Source organism: Equus quagga, chromosome 10, assembly GCF_021613505.1.
Source record: "Equus quagga isolate Etosha38 chromosome 10, UCLA_HA_Equagga_1.0, whole genome shotgun sequence".
Classification (NCBI taxonomy): Eukaryota; Metazoa; Chordata; class Mammalia; order Perissodactyla; family Equidae; genus Equus; species Equus quagga.
This window is the reverse complement of record NC_060276.1, coordinates 120,992,474-121,017,779: the sequence shown is the minus strand read 5'-3', so window position 1 is coordinate 121,017,779 and position 25,306 is coordinate 120,992,474. Positions and strand designations below refer to the sequence as shown.

At 41.6% G+C, this 25,306-nt stretch overlaps 1 long non-coding RNA gene across 1 annotated transcript; it reads left to right on the top strand.

The window, feature by feature from the left end:
* The first annotated feature begins 11,443 nt into the window (after positions 1 to 11,443).
* LOC124245595 (uncharacterized) lies at positions 11,444 to 16,745 on the top strand. The gene is made up of 4 exons (XR_006890286.1): positions 11,444 to 11,578; positions 14,846 to 15,000; positions 16,183 to 16,292; positions 16,621 to 16,745. It is a non-coding gene; the product is annotated as an uncharacterized LOC124245595 (long non-coding RNA).
* The last annotated feature ends 8,561 nt before the right edge of the window (positions 16,746 to 25,306 follow it).

The following is a 25,306-nucleotide window of genomic DNA, read 5'->3' as shown; positions in this document are numbered from 1 at the left end:
GGACTGGGGCCCAAACAAGCATGTGAAACATGTTACAGCACCGAAGCGTTGGATGCTCCACAAACTAATAAGGGGGTTTGTGAGTAGGACTTTATCTTTTCCTTAGTCATTCGTAAATGTTACAGGCCTTCTGCTTGCTGTCTCGGAGGGGCAGCGTTGCTTCATTCGTGGGCTGGTTTTTCATTTGGATGACAGCAGGTACACCTATGCAGAACTTTCTTTGTACTCTCTTTCACAATCTACCTTCAGAAAACACTTCTGATGTCCTCCTCAGAAAGTAAGGGTGAAATGGCCCTCTCCCTGCCCTTCCATTACCCTCAGGGTTGACCAGTGTTGTCAGATTGGTAATTTTGCTGAGAATCAGGGCATTCCATCATTTAGTAGCTACCCATTGAGAGACTAATGAATGCCAGGCATGTTCTACACCCTTGGAGATATGTCCAGGTACAAAATGGATCTGGAAAACCACCTTACATTCTTTTGGAGCCGAGAGAATTTTACGGAGGTCCACAGGTAATAAAATCTACTGGAGGAAAAGGTAGAGCAGTGGGAAAGGAGTCAGGAATGAGGCGTTGCAGTGATTGCACTTTAAAGAGGGTGCAATAGGGAAGCCTCTTTTTGGACATCAGTAGGAGGTAAGGGAGTGAGACATCACAGGTATTCATGTTTCCAAAGGGGTCTGTCTGGCTGCTGTAAAGGGGAGATTTCTTGCAAATTGTATTATGCAACCCTTCCTAAAGGACTCACCTGCTATATTCCGTAATGCTTGTTTTTTCCTGTAGATGGCAGAACTAAAAGCACTGTCATGTCACAAAAAAGGGCCACATGTTGCTCCTGGGACCAGCCTGCATCAGAGATATTGGGAAGGCCTTCTGGTGGTCTCCTTTGCTTTCTGAATTCCCTAGTTTACAGTGAGCTTGTTGGGCCCAGTGCCAAGAAGGTCAACAAATGTGCTGAGGGCCCCACAGAAAAAGGAGTACAAATGACAGTGCATTAAAGTACTGTAAATAATTGAATTCATGTAGTTTTAAGTTGATTATCTTAAAGTTAAAATAGATGCTTTTTACACTGATACCAAGTAACTGATGTAACTGTAAAGGCTACAAAAGGGGGTCCCACAAAAAGGGGAAGCAGGTGGGTCAGGAATCTCCCTAAAATGAGAAGTTGAGTCACTTAAACTAAACCTTGAAGATGGCGCAGTGTCCCCAGAGGCATGATACTGCAGGAATCCGACCACACAATTAGACTAGATTAAGACCCTTCCCCTTTGTGGCAAGGGTCTGACAAGGAAGGGGTGGGCAGTGCCTGCATGGCATTGTTCATCTTTGCTGGGATGGTGAGATGGAGGGAAAGTGGTAAAGCCCTAAGAAAGACTTGGCTTTCTGAGAATGGAGACAGAGCCAGTGGACAGAGAAAGAAACTTTTTTTTTTTTTTAAGATTATGATAGTTAACAACCGTGTGAAATTACAATTGTACATTATTGTTAGTTAGGTTGTAAGTGCACCACTTCACCCTTTGTGCCCTTCCCCCATCCCCCCTTTCCCCTAGAATCACCAATCAGTTCTCTTTGTCTATATGTTAACTACCACCTATGAGTGGAGTCACAGTGTCCATCTTTCTCTGTCTGGCTTGTTTCTTTCAACACAATACCCTCAAGGTCCATCCATGTTGTTGTGAATGGGACAACTTTGTCCTTTTTATGGCTGAGTCGTATTCCATTGTATATATACACCACATCTTCTTTATCCAGTCATCAGTTGCTGGGCACTTAGGTTGGTTCCACGTCTTGGCTATTGTGAATAATGCTGCGATGAACACAGGGGTGCATGGGACTCTTGGGATTGCTGATTTCAGGTTCTTAGGATAGATACCCAGCAGTGGGATGGCTGGGTCATAAGGTATTTCTATTCTTAACTTTTTGAGAAATCTCCATACTGTTTTCCATAGTGGCTGCACCAGTTTGCATTCCCACCAACAGTGTATGAGGGTTCCTTTTTCTCCACAGCCTCTCCAACATTTGTCACTCTTGGTTTTGGATATTTTTGCCACTCTAACAGGTGTAAGGTGATATCTTACTGTAGTTTTGATTTGCATTTCCCTGATGATTAGTGATGATGAGCATCTTTTCATGTGTCTATTGGCCACCTGTATATCTTCTTTGGAGAAATGTCTGTTCATGTCCCCTGTCCATTTTTTGATCAGGTTGTTTGATTTTTTGTTGTTGAGCTGTGTGAGTTCTTTATATATTATGGAGATTAACCCTTTGCTGGATAAATAACTTGTAAATTTTTTTCCCAATTAGTGGGCTGTTTTTTTGTTTCAATCCTGTTTTCCCTTGCCTTGAAGAGCTCTTTAGTCTGATGAAGTCCCATTTGTTTATTCTTTCTATTGTTTCCCTCATCTGAGGGGTTGAAAGAAACTTTTTGAGAGCTGAAGTGCTTAAAATGCCAAGGGTTTTAAGCAGGAATAAACGTGAGGTATTTGTAGGAGACAATATCCAGCCCTGAGTGTCCATGTACGAGGCACATGGTAACTAACTTGATGGGTCACTTGGCCTCTTCTTGTCTCCATTGATTTCCTGGGTAATAGAATCTGTGATCATTGTCCTTGGTTTTTCACAGAGCTGGCATCTAGAGATCTTGTTGCCTGGAGTCCTGGACTTGTGACTATCCCTGTTGGTTTCTGCTTCAGGTGCTACCTTGGCAACTGCCTGTACTATCTGACCTCTCTGGGCCAGCCAATGTTTCCTCAGTTGTTAAGAATGAATGAATGTGGACTCTGTTTTGAAGAATGCTTGTGATAAACCTTGTGCTAGTAACGCAGTACTCAGCCATTCCCCATGACAGTTGTGCAGTTGATGATCACAAGTCTTTCAAAAGGAGGGAAAAAAATTAGAGACTCTGTGAAAGCAGCTTCAGTGGATTCCTGCTTGAGCTTGAGCTTCATGGATTATTGTGGATTAGTTCTCATGAGTGAGTCACCTCTTTGAGTGACCATGGCTGTATTTTTAAAGTTCAAGATGGTGCAGTACAGCCCCAGCCCTTGAGTAGCTGAGGATTTTATACATACTGGAAGCAAGTACCCAAAGGGTAGTATGACACAGGGGCTATAAAAATACAGGACTAGTTTCAGTGTGAACTTGACTATACTTGAACCAGCAGGCAGTCAAGAAGGTAAGAAGGAAGTACAGTGGGTTGTGTTGCTCCAGCATAGTTCTGTGGACAGTGGCAGGGCTTGTGTGTAACTTTGAAGACTGGAGTCATGAGAAAGTACTAGAATATTTCAGAGTGGACTGTGGATATCGCATTAGCCACAACCAAGATGTGGTGGTAGGTTCAAGGTTGGAGGAGGTGGTGGTAGTGGCAGCAGTGCTTGGGGCACAGTAAAAATGAGAGGTGGGTTGTGAGACCAGATTTTGGGGGGTGGGGGATACAAAGTGAGATTTCTTTCCATGACTGAGGGCACTGGACCTTCTTAACAAAACAAACCCCTCTAAATTGATTAATTTTTGTCATGTATTCCTCTTCCCCACAATAAGTTACCTTAACTTATTAACTTAACTTCTGCTGAACTCAGGCACTGCATCTTCTAAATCTGGGTAACAGGTTCATCTTAATCCAGAGAGATCAGATTGGCTGCCCCTATTGTCATTTACAGGCACCTTGTCCACCTATAGGACCCCACAAGCTGAGGCAGTATCTCCCCTCATAATCTGTCTCAGAAAGAGACTCAAGTATCCACTGACTGGAGATGAGGTAAAGAAGATGTGCACGCAGCACTTTGTCAGAATTGACAGCAACGTTTGAACTCACTTCACATACCCTGTTGGATTCATGGGCAGTAAGAGTTCCTTCTTTATGTTGAAGAAGAAACAGGTTGAGATAAAAAAAAAAAGGTATACCACTTATGTGGTCAGAGTTATAGCTATGTTTTCCCACTGTGTTTGTCTGGTGGTGATGTAACCATTCTTGTCAGATCTCCAAAGACATACTGGGGGCTTGTGGTAGGGGTGAGCAGAGGAAGGCAAGAAAGCTCACACCCATCTGGGAAGAAGATGAGGTGAGAGAGGTGGTAGGGAAAGGGACTCAGGAATTCTGTCCTGGTCTCTTGACCACCCTTTCTACCCACAGTGACAGGTTCAATACTTCTTAGCACCTTTTTAGCCTGGCAGTATCTCGAAAGGTAGGGGTTTTTCCTTTATCAGGGGCCTGGAGGCTAAGTGGGTGATGCAGTCTCAGATCAAGCCTTCCTCCAGGATCTAGCTGCTTAGTTAGAAAAGATCGTTCTTTCTTTTCTTCATTTTTGTTGTTGTTGCTGCATTCTGTCTCTTTCCTTCTGAGGACCCCAAACCCAGAGGCAGGACTCTGGATGAGCGAGGGCGTAGAGGGAATACATGGGTCAAGCTGCTGTATAGGAAGTGTGACAAGCCTTGCTTACTCATATGGAAGGGTTGTGCATTCATTTGTTTGCATGTGCATGCATGTGTGTGTGTGTGTGCTGGTGTATATGTGTGTGCCCACAGGGGCCTGCGAGTGCAGGTGTCTCTCTTCTTGTGATCCTGAGTGCATTAACCCAAGGTGGTCTCAAATGGCCACTGTACAAAATCACAAGAATTGGTAGAGCAACCATAAATGTAGTCACTTTCCTTTATGGCGTTTACCCAGACAGGTCCAGGGGCTGATTCTTTTCATTCAAGCACACTCATCACATATCTGGAACAGCCACACTAGTAAAATATTCTCATGTTGGGTATGGCATAGTGTGCTCCTGCTGCCGAGGCAAAAGCATCTTTGCATTAATGATGTCCATGGTACCCTATCTGTGATCAGATGTTATGAGCACTGAGAAGACAGGAGAGCCTTTCCCCCTGCTCTATGGCACCATGGGCCTTTTTGCCCTTCACCATATCACAGTGGAAGAGGCAAAGGGAAGTCATGAGTGAAGTTATGTGGACTTAGTCATTTTCCAGATGGGTAAATCTATCACCAAGAGGGAATTTGGGTCAGATTCCAGGGATATTTGCTAACTCTCAGACCCAGGGTTGGATCTCCTTTTTCTGCTTTGTTGGTCAGATTGGTTAATCCAAGCATGTTGGGACCACCAACTACTACAAGATAATGAATTTCCACACAAGGATGCTCCTGGACAGAGTGCTAATTCAGTAACTTGCTCTCTGAGAGACAGGATGTTTTGGTATAGGAAAGGGCTTGGAAACGTGAAGTTCTGGGTAAAAATCCTGACTCCACCATTGTTAATTATGTGACCTTCGGCAGAATTTTTTAACCATTCCTGAGACTCCATTTTCACAATGAGTGATGATAATACACTTTCTCACTGGGTAACTCTAAGGATTCAGTGAGCATATTAGTAACAGTGCTGCCTGGCACTTCCTAGATATGGAATAAACTCTAGATCCGAGACATCCTGCCTCCTGCCCTCCTCAAACTGAAAAGCCAAAGTCATTGCCTTTCCAGGAAACTTGCAAGACAGTTTTCTTTCTGTGTAGTTAACTCCATTTTTTCTTCTGGTTAGGAACCCACCTTTTTGGGAGCCAGCGCCATCCCTGGGTCATCCATTCATCTTTTCCCTGGATTTGAGGTCTTGGTGTAGCTTATCTCTTCCTGTTTCACACATAACCCAGTCACCTTTACAGTGACCACATGCCATCTAACTTTGATTTGCATTCTTGGTTGAATTTCCATATATTCAGTAAGAAACTATTTTTCACTTTGTCTTTAACTGGTTTGTTTTTTTCGCTTCTCTCAACGTTTATTTCTTTGGAGAGAAAACACATCAGTTTCCGCATAGGCATTCCAAGTATCTTCTCATTCAGGTAATCGCCTGACAGAGTGATTGACTGGGAGTTCCTCCCATCCCCACCATCTTTTTAACTCTTTCAGTAGCATCACTTGAAGCAGGATCCATTCTGCCTGTGTGGATGGCTCTACTGAGATGGGCTTTCTTTCAAGTGGTAGGAACTAGGACTAGAACCCTTCAGAGAATTGAGCTGTCCAGGTTGATGGGTCCTGTTCTGTCAACTCTGGTGACTGATGGTCTGCCTTTATAAAGAGTTCAGATCTCAAAAGACTGCAAAACTTGGTAGTCCTCGTGAATTTCTCAAAGGTGAGAGATGGACAGGAAGAAGGAGATATTTGGAGTATTATATTTACCCACTGGTCCTACCAAATTGGCCAGCACTACATAAAAGCTTGTGTTCCAAAGAGAGTAAGTAGTAGCAGAACTGTCAAATGGCTACTCCAGATTTCAGATCTTAACCTTGGGCCAAAGCTGAAAGATTTGGGGAGGTGATTGTTTACTTGTTTGTCTGCTGGTCGTTTCTGTGGGCAAGTGGCTAGGGAGCATTCTCTGTTACTGTCCCACCCAGATGAGCTTGAGCCAAGGGTTTTAAGGGGACAGGACTGTAGAGTAGAGCATTGCAGGCTCCTTAGGCCTCAAAGATGGTAGGGGCACACCACGCAGCTTTTTCATATAGATTATCAGTCTTCCAGAGTAGTATAGGTTGCGAAGGCACAGATAACCAAACTAGCCAAAAAAAGAAAAACCCAAACAACTAAAAAGGGGTCATTTGTAGGTATCTTCAGCCAAACTAAGCCTGATAGTTTTAAGGCATCCTTTTCCCACCAACATTAATGGAAGACCAAGGAAGTGGAATTCACTGGATTTGAGAATAGGCAATTATGCGTTTCTGTGGTTGCAGCAAATTCAGGGGATTGAGCAAAGGAGAAATTGTAGAGGAGAACACAACCATGTTGAACCTGCTTGACAGTAATGGGAACCAAGGCAATGCTGGTTCTTAAGAGAGGCGATAGGGGAATGTGCACAAATACTGAGCTGAGAGTTGGCCAAGAACATGAGGGATTTTGAATCTGTGACAGGAAGGAAGAGGAAGTTGCTGAAGTACGTGGGAGGAAATGTAGGACAGGGTGGTTGAGTATTTGGTGGTAGGATAAAGAGAGGGCAGTTTTGGATCTTGGTAAACAACATGGATGATTGAGAGAGAAGTGGGAGGACAATATCTTAAAGCTTTGGGTTCAGCTTGTGTAAGTGGAACTTCCAGGTAGATATATAGTTAAAAGGAAGTACTTGATGGTTGAAATAGAGGATGGAAACTGCTGAGAAGTGTGACAGTAGAGGCTGTGTGTGAGTAATAAGACTGAATGAATAAATGAATCTTCATTGACATTGGACGGCATGGTGTTCAGTGAAGAGGGTGATGGCTGAAATCTCAGATTTCATACACTGTAGGGTTACAAACAGTGGACCCAGGCAGGGCAGGATCTATTTCCTCAAAAACACAGTACCCTGGTTAAAGAAATCAGGAAGATGAAGTCAGAGCATAGCTAACCAAATGGAGAGGCAGACATATTTGTGGAACCATTCTTGAACTTCGAGAAGGCTCAGCACAGTAAAGGTGGCAATTCTCCCCAGAGAAGAAGATAGGGCAGGGACCTGAAATAGGCAACTAGATGAACAGGGAGCTTCTTCTAAGGAAAGGAGCTATGTTTGCCCATTTGTTTTTAGAGAAATTGAGATTGGTGTGAAAGGAGGGGATCAGGACCATGAGCTTAGAGAGTATATTTGGTAGGCAAGGAGGAAAAGATAAGTGGAAGGAAAAGATAGTTGAGGTTAAGTTCCAGAAAAAAATGGAACCCAGATAGTTAGATTTGTTTCTAAAGGAGGCCAGGAGGGCAAGATTTTGCATTTATTCAAGTAAGCATTGTTCAAAGGGCAGCAGAAACTTAAGAAGAGTTCCTGATCTGCAGAGATTGAAAGAGGCAGGGTAGAGAGTTTTTGGTGAAGGCTCTGCATGGAGATTCAATTTTGATTGTGAGAGAAGGGTCTCACCCAGCAGTCAAGGTAAAGGTTAATCAACACAGGAATAAGCTCACGGTGTGTGCACATATGCAGCTACAGAAGAATCCAGGTATGTGGAAGGATCTATGGTAGCTTAATAAACCTAGAGGATAAAAATGTGAGCGGGGATGATGTAAGGGTGGGTGGGCAAGGAATAGGGAGCGAGCCGTGTTTGGGACATTTGTCCCTCACTGGCTAGATGTTGAAGAGCAGTAAGGAAGGGGCATGGGTCAGGGCTTGCTAGGCTGACTAGCCTCGTACTTGGTGTAAGATTTCAGTATTCTCTCCCAGTCTGTCCATCTGTCTATGTGTCTCAAATGCCACAGACACATGCAAAAGCTTTAGATATGTCCTTCTGGGTTTATGTGTTAGGAAGATTACTCTGGTGGTACTAATTTGGGCCAAAAAATGAGGGGACAGGAAAGAAGAATGCCTGAGTGACCTGCCCAAGAAGCTATAGGTCATGGGACAGAACAGAGACATTGAAGGCCTGAACCTGGACAGCAGCAATAGGGTCAGAGAGGAGAGAATGGCTGAGTGGCATGGCACTGGCTCTAAGAAGCACTGCCAGAAGCCATGGGACTTTTAGATGTGGCAGGCATGTTGGAGGTGGTGATGTGTTCACAAGTCAGACATCAGTGCTGGCAAGATTTCTGAGCAGGCAGGTGGCAGAGTTGTGGTGCCTTTTGGTGGGATGATACTCAAGAGGACGAGTAGAGTCTTTCTCCAAATTTTTTATCTCTGAGAACAGCATTCAAGCTGCCTTTTATTTTCTCCTACCCCTCTCCTCCATTTATCTCAAGACATTTTGTAAGCAATTGGTTTGGGGTCCTTGAGCTTATGTAGTCTTCCATTCATCCATTATATTCTTGATCTTTCATAGCCTTAAGCTTGCCTAGATGCAGGAGCTAATCCAAACGTCAATCTCTGATCTGATCTTTGGCCCCACACAGAGACTGGGCCCCATGGTAGGAACTGAGGATTGAGCATCGAGCAATCTCCTGTCCAGAGAGTAGTAAAGTCATGGTGAGGGTGATGAGTGGGAGAGATGGAGATCGGGCGACTGAAAAGTAGTTGGATTTCCTGCAGATTGTTGAGGTTACTCCAGTGGTAGGCATTTTGGTGTTTAGCCCACCTGGCAGTTCCGCCTATAAGAGAGTCAGCCTTGTACTTACTGAAGCTCAAGGTCTAGGTCCCCAGCAAGTTGGGCCTCTCCTCGACAAGAGGACTTGAGACTAAATCCTGAGCAGTTTGGTCCTCTTAGAGTTAGTGGGAAGTTAAAGTAGTAGAGGTTGATATTAGGAAAGCCCACAGAGGTTGGCTTTTGCAGGAGTACACTTGACAAAGGTGTAGTGTTAAAAAGTTTTTGCCTGTCTTGGGCTTGGATCTTCAAAGTACTGCACACCTGGCGAGTTGATTCCACCTAAAGGTTAGATTCAGAGCTTTGTCAGTGGTGTGGCTAGAAGGTTTACAGGTGTTACACCCATTTGATGGTTAGCTATGGAGTGTCTTCTGTGTTTCACAGCCAAGAGGTAATCTGTGGTTTGTTTCAAGGACCGAGATGCATTGTGGAACTTGGGCTAATGGTTCCAGAAAGACCTTCTCAGGGGGTGGAGGGAGGCCACTTGGAACTGGAGCCTCCTTTAGAGAGAGATGGAGCTTCTCATGTGGTGAATAATGGTGACTTTTAGGCAGTTAAAGGCAAGTGACCTTTGTGTCCAAGGCTTCAAGTTTGATGCTGTGGTGGAGAAACAAAGAGATGGTAGTGTTTCTGCCCATGCAGAAATGGTTGGTTAGTGAGACGATCTGTAAAACATACGGGAGAACAGAGGCTTTTTGTGTGTTTGTTTTGTTTTTGCTTTGTCTCTTCTTCTAACACTCAAGCAGCACTGGCTAGTTGATATGACTCTGGTAGCCCTGTTCCCAACTCTTCTGAGCAAGTACATCATGAAAGTTACGTATAGAAAGAGTGGAGGGTGGCAGGTAGATCAAAGTATGAACAGATGTCCAGTTAGTACACATCGGTAGAGTTTCATTGGACCTGTCTTAGCCTGGGATATTTGGATTTGTGAGTCGGGGTGGAAAGAGGGTGGGGTTAGCTTTTGCTGGAGGTACGTTAGAGTTACCCAAATAGGATTAACAAGATGGTTCAGAACATCACATCCCCAAAAAGTGCAAGGCGACTGGATGATTGAATGCATTCAGAGGGCAGAAGGTCATGTTGTCATTAAGTTGGAGGTGCAGAGCTAGAGAGGCCCAAATGTTATTTTGAATAGGGGGCAGTCAGTCTGACAGGGATCTCAGTAACTGTTTGTAGAGCCATTTTAGGAGTTTCAGAGTTCTCCTTTCTAGCCATCTGGGACAGTGGGTTCTGTAAATTTAGCATTGAGGACACCTCAAGGGACTGAGAATGCCCGCCAGCAGTTTAGCACTAAGTTTGCCAAATTAATACTGCATTATTGGTCAGTGTATGGAAGCCCTGGGTTAGGTACTGTGAAAGGCTGGGAATGCAAAGATGAGGAGAAGGAAGAGGGAGAGGTATTCATGAGTACCTAGGCAGTGGCTGGCATTTTACGTTGCCAGGGACTTGCTCATGATTGGATAAGAATGAAACATAATCTGTCCTTCTCCTAATCAGGGATGGGAGAGGGAAGTAGAGTCAAGGAATGCAGTTTGGGGCATTTCTCCTTTCATATTTGTCAGTTTTTGCAATTATGTGTTTTGAGTCTATTAGAACATGCAAATTAAAACTACAGTATCTCTCTGGAAGTTTTTCCTTTATAGCATCCCATTGATCAGTACTCACATGTTCAGTTGATTGATTTCTTTCTGGTTCTTCAATATCTGCAGATCATGGGTGAATCCTGACAAACCAGAGCTGTGTTCTGTTTTCTGATCCAGCCTCCCCCCGGCTTTTTGCTTAGCCCACCTACGGTTTGATGTAATATTGATATATATCGCTTTCTGATGGTTCTTCCTTCTTGTCCAGCCTCTTCTCTATATAGCTTCCCCTCTTTCTTATCTTCTCTTGGATTGATTATTTTCCAATATTCCAATTTTTTACTTTTTTTTTCTTCAATGATTTTAAATGTTGGCCATTTCTGATTCTGTTACTTTAGTGGTTACTGTTGGAATTAACAGCATGCAGATTGAAATCACCAGAGTTCAAAATTAGTCAGCTTTTCTATCCTCTTCTGGGGCATAAGAATACCACATCCTCCTCCCCTTTAACCTTCTTGGGACTTGAAGGGTTTCTGGCCTTGTTCTCGAAAACTATGTTCTTGGATATCATTTTATGTCCCCACCCTTCATCTCCTCTCTTTTGGGGGCTTGGATTCAACCTGTATTAAACCTTCTCACGTTCGTCTAACTCATCCACTCTTCTCTGCTTTTCATCTTTTAGTCTTTCCCATGGTGAATTCTGTGCATTTTCTTCTCAGCACCCTCCATTTCTCTAATTTTCTCTTCAACTGAGTGTAAATCCATTTTCTGCAGTTCTTAATTTTGCTTACTGCGTTTTCATTCCTAAAAGTTCTTCCTGATTGTTTTTCAGATCTGCTGAGTCACTTGGCCAAGATTGTTTTTTGTCCTTGCACATACTTTCAGGGTTGTTGCAAGTTCTGAAGACTGAGCCTGGCTGTTGGTGGCTCTTCATCATGGTATCTTGGTTCCTTCCATGCTGGACACTGCACGTAAAATATGGTTAGTAGCAACACTGTGAGGCATAAGACAATTCGGCCCTCCTTCCGACAATGATGTGTGTTTGCATCTATCTGGTCTCTGGGCTGTGTATCAGCCTGAGACCACTTTGACGGAGGTTTGACATTCCCTGTGCTGGCCAGGCAGTGTGAAAGTCGTTAGGCTTTAAGTCATTAGGAACACAGGATTGTTTTGGGCTCAGATATTTGTGGGAGTGCAGCCCTTTGGGGCCAGCTAATTGTGGGTGGGGTGTTCTATGAGACTGACCTTTCAACCCTGAGACTTAACCCTGGGCTTTGATTTCTGTTCCCGTGTCCCTGAGAGGGCATCAAAAAGAAAGCAGAACAAAAGGCAAAATCCATTTCCAGGCTCCTGAGTTCCTTTCATTCCTTGTTTTGAGCCTGGAAATTCCTTGCTGTCAGGGCTGGCCTGGGGCATGGCAGTTAAGTTGGCATGTTCTGCTTCAGCAGCCTGAGGTTCACCAATTTGGATCCTGGGCACTGATCTACACACCACTTATCAAGCCATGCTGTGGCAGGCGTCACACACATAAAAAACAGGAAGATGGGCACAGATGTTAGCTCAGGGCCAGTCTTTCTCAGGAAAAAGAAGAGGATTGTCAGCAGATGTTAGCTCAGACCTAATCTTCCTCAAAAAGAAAGAAAGAAAGAAATGAAGGAAGGAAGGAAGGAAGAAAAAGAAAGAAATTCCTTGCTGTCTCCTCACCCCTTGGATCCTTTTAGGGGGATTTTTTAAGAATTACTTGTATCCAGTGTTTATAGCTGTTTTTGAAAGCACGAAGGTTGGTGTGAAGTAACCTCGGCCCACCGTTACAGAAACTGGAGGCTGGAGGATGTTTTAGCTGATGTATCCCTCCATTCTTGTTAAATGGGTAGCCCATTTCATTTGCACTATTTCTGCTGAAAGAGAAAAGACTTTCTCTCTGGCCAGTGGCTGTACACAGGTCCAAAGGGTGGCGGGCACTCTAGTTTATTTAGCAAAACTGTATTTCAGGCCAACCTTTATTCATGCAGACCACTGGCAGGGCCACTTTAGGGCTTGTTGAGGTGGAAGCACATATGGACATCTTCTGATAGCCTATGTGTACAGAGTGTTCTTATTACCGATTTCCCAGAGCTGCCTTACGGTCAGGCATAAAGACTATCACTCATACATTCAAGAATTTTAAAAGGAGTGATTCTTATCTAGACTCTCAGCTTTCAACCTACATTTACTCATTGCTAATGGACCAAATTCTGAATGCCAGAGGCTTCTCCTTGGAACTTGACACTTAATACAAATTAGTATTTGTGTAGTGTAGTGCCATCAGTCTGTAGTCCCTCTTTGCTGTTAGAAACTGCGACAAACAAGTGAAGTGAAGGAACTGTTATCTAGAATGTGAATTTGGTTCTGGATAACTAAGCTCTGGTTATTATCCTACACATAGTAAATCCATGATGTTCCCACATAAGGGTTCTGGAAAACAAACAAAAACTCTGTTCACTGTTCATTTGACATAGGCAGAGAGAGGCATTTCTTCTACTCTTGGCAGCTAGATCAAGCCTTGCGTTCTATTACCGAGCAGATGTTTTTTCCCAGGCCTTCCTTATGTTTGTGCTACAGGCATAGTATCAGAAAGTTGTTCTGTAACTGAGGGTCTTGGGTGCTACTAGCTTCACTGTCTCACACAAGGACCTGAAGGATGGGCCAGTTCCGCTGACCTAAGATAGACATTAAACCCTTTTAAAGGCCTTCATGAGGTGTTCTTAGCTTTCAGATAGTGTTCTGTGGACACCTGAGTTCTCCTGGGTTACTTGAACATTAGGGGTTATCCATAGCACTTGGAATAAATGTAATACTAAACCTTTTACAAAGTCACTTACATATTTGTCAACAATTGGTACTCCTTTGACTTTCAGTACACTACTGAGTAGGGAGGCAAAACCTTCTAATTTCTGTGGCTTCTCACATACCAAAATTCATATAGATTCAGCTGGCCATGGATTTCCATTACCCATCTGCATCTTGGATCAACCAGTGTCTTGGCTTTAGAGTGTTCAGACTATAGAAGTCTGTTTTGGTCACTGTCAGGCCCAACGTTTTTTACCTGCAAGATTGTCCTATTTTTCTTCCTTCTTAGAGCCTCAATCTTAAAACTTTCAGATTGAGTGGGGTGTTTTTCCCTTCCCTTCAGTTTTCCAGAGGTTGATAAATGTATTGTGATTTGCCCTTGCTCTATGGTGTGTAATTTTCAACTTTTTCTGGAGTCTCTTAGACTGCTAGATTGTTTTTTGGTGTAAAAGGGGCTTCATTCTGACTTTAGTGTGGCCTCTCCACTTGAAGAAGGGCACATAGGTGGGTTGGTGGTTGACTCACTATTGGCGATGGTTTCGGGGGGAGTTTTTCTTAAAGCACGCATATTCTATGGTAAATAAAACCTTCATGTATAGCCTGTCTCCTGGACTAGGTGGCCTGTGCCCTACACACAGTGCGTTTGTATTATCTTACTATATCCTACTCAGTCTCTTGGGATAGATTAGATTTTGACTTTCCACATAGCCATTAAATTCTTATTTGTGTTTTTGGCTTATTAGGCATGGGAATAAATCACGTCTTTCAATATGATGCATATTTTCCTTTGTATCTTATACATTTTATTGGCACATAAAAAAAAGCAGTTGATTAGAAGAGGTTGTTTTCAAAGAATAAGAAAAAAAGTTGAGGTCAGTTAAACCAGTTATGGTAGAGTATCTTCCATATGCTCCTGACAGCCCTGGGAACTTTGGAAGATTCGGTGACTAATCAGTGGTAGAACTGCATTAACCAGAGCCCGATTAAGGGCATTCCATTATTGTTTAACCCCTTCTTGAAAACCTGAATTCCTCTTTAGCCCTCTTTTTAGTTCCCACACCCCCTAGCCACCTTCCCGTTCTCCCCATCCACCCCTCACCCTTCCTCACCATCTTTGTCCACCCCAAAATGATTACTTATTCAATCTTTAATGAGTTCTTCTTGGACAAAGAATTCAGGGAAAGCTGCTACTTTCAAGAATCTTTGAAATCTCCCTTTAGATGTGGCTGCAGTCTAATTCACAAATAATATTCATTTACACAGTAACAAGAGTTCTTGAAACCATGATCTTTGGAATGCTGCCCGCCAGCATCTTTATTTTTTCTTGGTGAACCCCTCTCTATTAATTGGTTTTAAAGGTGGCAGCTGTCTTTTTTTTTTTAAATGACCCATCTGCATTTTATCTTCCCTTCTCTCTAGGCAATGTGCCTACAGTGATTGGTAGGGCCAACCTCAGCCATGATGTGATCACCAACAGAGAAAGACCTCCTGGTTCCTTTGATATAGTGCACTTGAAGGATGCAAATGGCAACAGCTTTGCCATGAAGATTTACAACATTTTGGTCAGTGGCAAAGTAAGATCTTTATTCTCTTTGTTCCTTCTAACAAGGCCCACGCTAAAAAGGAAAAAGACCATGCAGTGACCTCTGGGTGTTTATTTGTTTTTTCTCTTTTCCTTCATGTGTGAATGTGCAGACTACAGCAAGCTCTGTCTTCAGAGCCACTGGCCAGAAAGACAGTTAGATATAGGGCACTACTTGCTTTTTTTCCCCCAGAGGAAGACTTGTCCTGAGCTAACATCTGTTGCCAATCTCCCTCTTTTATTTTATTTTTTTTGGTTGTTGTTGTTGTTGAGGAAGATTAACCCAGAGCTACTGTCCACTGCCAGCCTTCTTTTTGTTTGAGAAAGATTAGCCCTGGGCTAACATCTGTGCCAGTCTTCCTCTATTTTGTTGTGGGCCACTGCCACAGCATGCAAACTTAACCACTACATCACCAGGCCTGCCCCCAGCACTGCCTACTTTTTGAGGTGATGTGTGTGAAGAACCAGCAGTGTTGTGTAACAACAAATAAAGTTAAATTCAGCCTTGCAGACTTTCCCAGCACTGCACCACTCATGCTGGATTGAGTTGAGCCATAGTTTAAGAGGAAGGGTTCTAATCCTGGTAGCACCTTGCCCTTTGCTTTGCTTTTGTGATTCTGGTGAGTTGGCTGACCTCTCTGAGGCTCCATCACAAATCTCGACAGCGAAAATGGAGTAATGGGAATTGATGCAAGGACTGTAGAAAGGTGATAAGTGAGGATGAGGACATTTAGAAAGCACACACTGCTTGTTACTTTCCTTCCCTCCCTCAAAATGAACTTGGTTTGATGTCTTTCAAGACCGTTTCAGGGAGTGTGCACCTCTGTGGAGTCATGTGGTATCCTCAGATGGGAGGATTACCTCAAGTGCCACTTGGTTCTGAAACTGTGGTTCTTGGTCAGCAGTGGGAACCGTCTCTGCATATCTGCTAGGCCTCTCCCTCCTCTGAACTCTTAACAGCCCTGGTATGTGATTGAGGAAGGGGTGGGGGATAAAAACAAAAGTAAAAGGTTTTCACCAGCTGAGTAACCTTGGGAGCACCATCTCTCACTTGTGCAACCTGGCTGCTTTTAGGAGTACTGGGTGATGGTGCCAAGGTGGGAGGGAAGTAGCGCTCCTTTTTGGGCTTTGCCACTTGCTAACTCTGGCCACTTCTCTCCTCTTAACACTTCAGTTTGTGTCTTCCGACGAAGGTTGAGGATTGTGGGAGTGAATGAACAAATGCATGTGAAAGCCCTGTAAAACCATGCGTACAAGGAGTACGCAGTTCTCCACTTCAAAATTGTAAGGCTCCGAGGCTGTTGGCCTTGTCTTTTGCGGCACTGTTAGTGCGTCTCAAGAGAAAGGTGCTCATCCTATGTTTGCTAGCGTATGATGTTGCTTGACACAGAGTAGAAGCAGGAAAACCTGTACGTTCAGCAGCCTAACATGGGGAGTGGAAGGCGGCTGGCTGTGAGGGGCAGATGTCTTCTCAAGTAATACGTATAGCGAAATTTCAGTTTGGTGGCTTCCATTAGCTGGTCCTTAGGTAAGGACTGGTGAGAGGCTTTGCTTTGGAGGGTGACTTCCCTCTTTCCTTTATTTACTTACTTTACCCCCTCCTGTGTTGCAGGGTAATCAAGCTTGGATTTCCCTGCCCAGGAGAAAGGGCATCCCAGGATAACATTGCTGAAGAAAGACCACGAGGCTGACCGCTAAACAGAACAGTGGCTAACTGCAGTAGGGTAGACCTTCTTTGGTGAGATAAGCACTGAATTCTAGTTTCCTAATGTGGTTTCTTTCTTGCGGATAATAGTGGTATTTACAGGACTTTGAATTTTTGTCACGGTGCTCGCACCATTTTGGGAACATTAGGGATACCACCTATACTTCCTCTGCCCCTCCAGGAATAAGCCTTTCTTCCATTTTTGCTTCTCTCACACATGCACCACCACCCTCTCCAAGGGCAGGTCACCAGCAATCATCACAAAACTGTCCAAAAAAAGCCACATGTGCCATGTGTGGCTGCCTAGAGAGCTAGCATTTGTGGAACCTCAGAGCCATAAAAGAAAAAGACATGTACTCATGGGTTAGGGGGAGACTAAAATAATCATTTTTACTTGCTTTATCAGGGGCATTCTTAAGTGAAACTTGCTTTTACTTATTTACTTAGTTTTACTGAGAATGTGTGATAGTGAAGATTACGAACAGGGACAGGAACAGTGCGGTGCTGCTATCTCAATCCTTCCTTGATGGAGACCTCGAAGTCTCACGACAACCTGTGCTCTCGCACCATCAGTGCAAGTAAGCATCAGCATGGTGGAAAGGGCAGATAGCATTTTAGTACTATCAAAATAATTATTTTACTTCCTTTATCCCTGGAAAAGTTCTTGGGGTTACGGTAATGGCATTTTAGTAACATCTAGAAGTTAATATTCTTCGAGTAGCTGCTGACATCATAGGGAGAAGATCGAACAGACATCATGTACATCTCAGGACACAATACAACTCATGAAGAAATTATATGTGTGTGTGTGTGCGTGTGTGTGTGTGTGTGATTACATATATGAGTATGTTCTGAATGCTATCAGGCAGATCCAATAATATGTAAGAAAGAAGAGACACTTTAAAGGACACCATAGCATGGACAAACCACACAGCAATAAAAATGCATTGAACAACATGGAAGAGTGTCACTGAAGTGTTTTGGAAACAAGGAAAGTAAACTCAAAATTAGTTCTATTTCTACGGTACTCAAGAGCATGCGAACTAATCTGTGGTGCTCAGAAGATCGAATAGAGTTTATCTTGCAGTGGGGATGAGAACCACATTGTGGAAGGAGACTTGGGATACTAGAAGTGTTCTCAATCTTAACTTTTGGTGAGTGGCCCAGTATGTGACACTGGTAAAAAATTCATTAAGCTGTAAGCGTTTAGGTTTTATATTTTGTTGACTATGTTATGCCATCATTAAAAAAATTAGTCTTTGGTGAAAGAAGAAATGAGGTTGCCTCTCGGAGAAGGGCATAATGCAGGGTGGCTTATGATTAGTAAATGGGTGTGTGGAAATTATTGAGCTCATATAGACCCAACTTCGTCGGAGTCATCATTATGCAGATGTATATACTTTTGTCACAGCTGGAGCTGTGTTATTAAAAGAAAATGATAACACACAGAATTGTTAGAAGAAGCAGGCTAAATGCTGACAAGACTGGAGCAGTGTCCAAAACCATGATATAGAACCATTCAGAGACAAAGTCTGTTTTTACTTTTGCTCCACAGAGCGCAGGAACCTAGTATTTCACTTGCTGATGTCAAAATCAGTGGAACATGTTGGCTATGACAAGACACTCAGCTGCCCCTGACACCACCCATGCAACACTGCATAATCCCGTGTTGAAGTCTCAAATATGTGTCTGAATGTCAGTATTTACATCACATGGCTTTGTCCTAATTGTAATGGAGGATTGGTATTAGTCTCTCATTCCTACTTGGTAAGGTAGTAGGGCACATCACATTGCAATTTCTCCAAATACTTAAATGATGGTAAATAATCACGTCATATTTGCCCTGTATACTTTCTCTTTTTGAATTTACATGTCTCTATGCATAAAAGAAAACTTGCTATTTTCAAGAGTGTAAATGTATGTAGTTTTAAATTTGAAAAGTTTTCTTGGCATATGTTAACGTTAGAATATTATTTTGGCAAAGACAAATACAGTAGCATAAATGCTAGATAAAAATACACGTATGGAAAGCCATTGTTGCTTTTTATCATTTGGTTTACGTTTTAGACGAACCCAGGAGACTCAACAATGAAATACTGTTGAAAATTAGTTTGGGGTATAAGAATAAACAACAATCTTAAAATATTCATGGACTCTGATAAAGTAAAGTATATGGAAAATACTCTTCTAATTAGTTTAATGTGTAATTAATGATGTTGCAACTGTTCACCAGATTAATATTTTTGTTGAGCAAATCAAAGGTTGTAATAGGACTTCATGCATTTAGTTCTATTTATCTTTTAAAAACCAATATTACGATCTCTTGGTCTTTTGGTTGTTGTATAAACATATTTACATGTATTTTGATGTGAAAATCAAGTCAGAGAATTATAGACACACAGCATTAGAAAATTAAAAAACTGGGGGGCCCGCCCGATGGCGAGGCAGTTAAGTTTGCACGTTCCACTTCAGTGGCCCCAGGTTTGCCAGTTCGGATCCCCGGAGCAGACGCAGCACCACTTGGCAAGCCATGCTGTGGCAGGTGTCCCACATATACAGCAGAGGAAGGTTGGCTCAGGGCCAGTCTTCCTCAGCACAAAGAGGAGGATTGGTGGCAGATGTTAGCTCAGGGCTAATCTTCCTCAAGGAAAAAAAAAGAAAAGAAAAGAAAAGAAGAGAAAAAAACTGGTTTTGAGTAAAAATTATTCATGCAAACGTCTTATTAGTCCTGCTAGGTTTATTGAGAATGGCCATTGAAAAAAATTGTTTATATGCTGTTTAGACATGTAGCAGATATAGAGAAGCACATATGTCCCTTGTGCGATTTACTGCTGAGGTTATGTGTCTATCTCTCTGCCAGTCACATGCAGTCTTGTAGCAATTGCTGCCTTGCTGGACTTTTTATGAGAATTTAATTAAGTATGTAAGTCAAGAATGAAGTTTGACTAGAATCAGTCATTTTCAAAATATGTTAAATCTTTGAATTCGTAAGCATGCTATATCTCCATATTTTTCACTGTTGTAGTTTTCAGCCTAAATGTTTTTACATGATTTGGTGGATTTACACATATTTCTTTCTTTGTTTTTTTAGCCTCTTTTAAAGAGTGTATTTTTAATTTCAATTTCTATGTGTTTAGAAATGTAACTTATTTGTGTATGTTGATCTTGTATCCTGTGACTTTGTTCAACTGACTATAGCAGTTTCTTGCTGTTCCTTGAGATTTTGTAAGTATACAACCGTGTCATCTGACGATAAGGACAGCTTTGTTTCTTCCTTTCTGATCTCTGTGCTTTGTCATAGTGATGTCACTAGAACTTGTCAGACATTGCTGAGTAAGCAGTGATGGCAGACTGCTTTGTTCCTGTTTTCTCAAAGAGATTGTATAGAATTGAATTGAATTGTTAAAATGTTTGGAGGATTCTTGTAGTTTCTATAAGATGTGTAGAATTTGTAATTCTTTAAATGGTTGGTAAAATTCTCCAGTGTAACTATCTAGGTCTGGAGATTTGTTTCAAAAGTTATAAGGCTATTTAAGGATCTGTTTCATATTGGAGGAGCTGATGTTGGAACTGCATGTTTTCCAAAGAACTTTTCCAAGTCACCTAAGTTTTGAAATTTGTGTGCCTATAATTATAGTATTCTCTTTATCTTTTTCATATCTACAGGGCCTGTAGTAATATGCCGTTTGATTCTTGATACTGGCAATGTCTCCCTCTCTCTTTTTTCTTTGTCAGTCTTGCTAGAGGTTTGCCAATTTGATTGCTCTTTATAAAGAGCCAGCTTTGTTTCATTTCTTTTTCTCTATTATCTTTCTCTTGTGTATTTATTCCTTTTTTATTTTCTGCTTTTGTCTGCTGTGGGTTATTTTTGCTCTTTTTGTCTAGTTTATTGAAGAGGGAGCCTAGATCAGTAACTGAAACATTTCCTCTTTTCAAATGTTTGCATTTCATGTCATAAATTTTCCTCTCAGTATTGCTTTGCCTGCGTCTGATCTGGTATGTTGTATTTTCATGTTTGTTGAGTTCAGTATATTATTTTATTTCCTTTGACACATCCTCTTACTATTTTCTACCTTGCTTTCTTTGTGGTTAGACAATGCACTGCCTGATTTTGATCCTTTCAAATTTGTTGAGGTTTGTTTTATGACACAGGTATATGCTCCATGTGCCCTTGAATATAATGTGTCTTCTGTGTGAGTGTGTCCTATAAATGTTGGTTAGATTGTTTTGGTTGATGGTGGTGTTGAGTTCTGTATCTTTGCTGGTTTTCTATCCAGTTCTTCTGTGAATTGAGAGAGCAATGTTGAAGTCTCCAACTGTAATTGTAGATTTGCTTGTTTCTTTCAATTCTTTTAGGGTTTACTTCACATATTTAGTTCTGTTTTTTGGTGCGTGGACATTTCAGATTGCTGCGTTTTTTCTTGGTGAATTGATTAATTTATTATCATGTAATATCCTTTTCGGTCTCTGGTAGCTTTCTTTTTTCTGGTCTGCTTTAGCTGATGTTAATATATCTATTCCTCCTTTCCTTTGATTAATAGTTAGATGATATATTTTCCCATTCCTTTACTTTTAATCTATCTGTATTTTTCTATTGAAATGAATTTCTTGTAAACAGCATATATGTGGGTCATGTGAGTATTTTTTCATTTATTTCTTTTCTTGTTCTTTCTTCCTGTAGGTTATTTGAAGAGAATTTAGGAATCTGCTTTGTATACATTCAGAAATCTGTACCTATTTTATATACCTGTAGTGTTTTTGAATACATCTCTCTCTATACTTTTTTAGTGGTTTTCCTAGTTATTACATTGTACATGTGTAATTTTTTACAGTCTACTGACATCATCTTTATCCCAGTTTGAATGAAATAGAGAAACCTTAATTTCTTTTAAATCCCTTAGAACTCCCATATTTACACTTGTCTTAAATATTTCCTCTACATACATATAGGACCACCTCAGATGGTGTTACATAATTTTTTAATTGTATTATATTTAGTTCTAAAATTTCCATTGTTTTTTTGTTGTTGTTGTTGAGGAAGATTAGCAAGGAGCTCACTACTGCTAATCCTCCTCTTTTTGCTGAGGAAGCCTCGCACTGAGCTAAAACCCATGCCCATCTTCCTCTACTTTATATGTGGGATGCCTACCACAGCATGGCTTTTGCCAAGCGGTGCCATGTCCACACCTGGGATCCAAACTGGTGAACCCCGAACCGTCAAGAAGCAGAACGTGTGAACTTAACCACTATTCCACCAAGCTGGCCCCTAATTCCATTGGTTTTTATGTATTCTAAATTATTTTTGCTGAAATTTTGAATGTTTATGCTTTATTCCTTCTTTTTAGTTTCAAGCATTGCTTTCATAATTGCTTTTACAAGCAATGTTCTGCTGGCAACTTTGAAACCTTAGTCAGACAATCCTGATGTCTCTGGTATTTCTCTGTTGGCATTTATCTAGTATCTTTGTACATTCAGGTTGAGGGTTTTCTGCTTCTTGGCACAATGAGGGATTTTTATTTGAAACTTGGTCATTTAGGGTATTACGTTATCAAACTCTGGACATTATTGTGACTTTCTTTTGTTAAAGCTAGATATCTGACACCACTGCAAAAGGGGAAAGGCCTGTTCTGCCAAGTGGGGACAGAGTTCCAATTTTCCTCCTTAGCTTCCTTCGACACGTGAGGGGAGAGGGCTCCTCTTTATTGATGAATGTGCAGGTTCCTGCCCCCCACTTGGCCTTGCAGGTACCTCCCTGGCTAGGAGGGGTGGGGTGCCTCATTACCACATGGCAGGGTTGAAACCCCCAACTCTCTAGTATGATCTAGAGAGTAGATGCTAGGTAGTATCTGGTACTATCCCAGCAGAGGGTTGGAGTGCTCTGTTATTGCCTGGTGCAGTGGGAATGTAAACTCCACTCAGCCTTTGCTGGCTTGAGTGAGAGGTTCCCCGGTTTTCTGTGGTGTTTGGATGAAGTGGATTAGTCATTATCTGAAAGTTTTCTGTGTTGGTAAGACACCCCAGCTTCTTCAGGAGAAAGTCTGATATATAGGGCAGGAAGAAAATCCAGGTACAATTTCACAAGCACATTCTTACGGGTGCACACAGGCCCAAAGACACACTCCTGTATACCCACAAGCACAAAAAGCATAACAAGAAAATCCAGGGAACTCACCACCTCATTATTCCTTGACTCTTGAAGAGTCCCCCATTAATTCACTTATTCTATTCACCTTTCAGTGTCTTTTTCTGTTTGTTTCATGTATAACACCAAAAAGTTTTAATTGTACTTAAGGGAAGCAGTGTGAATAGTGTGTCTAATTTATGTCCTCCACAGAACATTTCTGGTATTTTGGGGGGACCAAGTCTGAAAGTTATTTTTGCAGTTGAATGGTTTTAAACTACTGAGAACCTAAATAGGAAGAATGCTTAAAAAGACATATCTTTGTTCTGAAGTTCAGAGGATCCTGGGATATTTCCTAGGTGAGATTATTTTGTGACTGGGTCATATTAAAATCATGTTGTGCTATACCTCAGAATATAAAGAATCTAGGGAGGTAGGAAAAAGATATTCAGATAATGCTGACCTCTTTATTTTCCGCATTTGCACAACCCCTCATCCTACTCTTCTTTTTCTGACGCCTTATTCTGGCCTCACCCTTACTGTATTTTATTGCATATTTTAACCATCTCGTTCTGTCCTCTTACTTTCTCCCATAATTGTTTTTTCTTCTTCCCCAATGTTTTCCATTTACCCCACATAAATCTTCTTCTTCACTTTTAATTATTTTAGGTCTCAAACTTATTTTTGGCAACATTCATTTACTTATGTACAATATTTAACCATATTTCTTGAGCTACACTCTCTATAAATGCACTTTTGAGTGATATATTAAGGGTATATGTGTATAGATTATCCTTGTTTTGTGCTGTGAAATGCCGGGAAGGAATCACTATTCCTTGTGTGCAGCAATGAGTCCAAGCTTTTTCTGTTTAGGCACAATTTGAAAATATGTGTATGTGGGGTAGGATGGCAACTGTAGGTTGCCAGCCTGAGATCTCTGGATATCCAAATGTGCACCCCATCTCAACCCCAGGTTTCTGAGAGCACTAAGTGGGTGAATCTTGTCACTGTAATGTGTTTCAGCACAAGACTTGAGAAACTCTTTTGTGGATAAAGAATTGGTCAGTATACAGCAAGTTCTCTAATGGAAGGACCTGTCAGTTAAAACACAAGAAAGAAAAGAAATAATAAGAGAGGCAGAGGAATAATCAGTACATCTCAGTGAAATACAAGGGAGAAAAGCCTTTAAGGGGTATCCAAATTTTCATAATGTTCAGATGACTGGAAACTAACAAGGCTATTCCAGCTAGTGCTTGGAGCAATAAGCAATGACAGCAGTTTTAATAAGTCAAAAGCATTTCCTCTCTAGTGTGTGCTAGTGTAACTTACCCTTTAAAGCAAATTCTCTGTGATGAGTGAAGACAAACTTCGGAAATAGTGAAAGACATGGATATTGTTGTTGAGAACAAAATTTGATTGGTTTAAGTCAATATTTGCTTATTGCTCGTTCAATAAATATTAAAAATATGTCATTTGACGGCCACTGTGCTAAATCTGTGCTGATGTCCAAGGTAGACAAGGAAAAGGGGGTGGACATGAAACATCTAGAAGTGGTGATATCTGTGCTGAGATGGGAAAAGTAGTAGTCTAAGCAGGTACAGAGAGGGCCTTCTAACCGCAGTAAAGAGCAGGGATAAAAGTTCTCAGATGGGAATTGGCATGGCTGAATGTAGTTTGTGTGAACGTAGCTCCAGATGGACAGTGGAACAGAAAGATTTGAAGCTGCTAAGGTAAACAGATGCCAGATCTTCAAGGGACTTGCTAAACGTGCTGAGGTTCTGGGTTCAGAATCTAACAGGCATTAAATGTCAGCATAAGGATTCAAGTCTGTCTGGATGCAGCAAGAAAGAAACATCATAAGAGTGTTCACTAGAAAAATATAAACAGTGGACTCATGGGGGAGGAAATAAAGGCACAAACAAACTGGAATGCTTTGAGGAGAGTAGAGCAAAGAGGGGCCCTCAATAGTTTGGTTTTTCCAATCCCATCATATGCTGACAGTGATTCAGTCTATCACTGCATCATGTGACTTTATTATTCCAGCAACAACATAATGGTGATCATAGTTAATAGGCTGGTTTGAATATGCTATACTTTTAATTATGAAATGTATTTTTCAATGAAGACAACCTTGCCAACTAAAATCCAAATATCCTCTTAAATAACTGGGAGAATATAATACACTAATAGAGAAAATAATAAGCTAAATGCTGTGTGTTTGCCTTTTCTAGATTTGATTTGCATCTGTCTCTTCTTCCATGCCATCGCAGTTTAGGCCCTCACTCAATTCATCTTGGACTATTTCAGAAATCACTTAACTCCAGTTTCTTCTTTTTCCTATGCTCTCATTATTTCTTCCTTTTTAAACAGTTAATTACGTAGAATTTACTTGGAGGCATGTCAAATTTCCTGTTTAATGTTAAAATGTGCATACATTTTAAAAAAGTAGTATAATAGCCTGCCATTAAAATA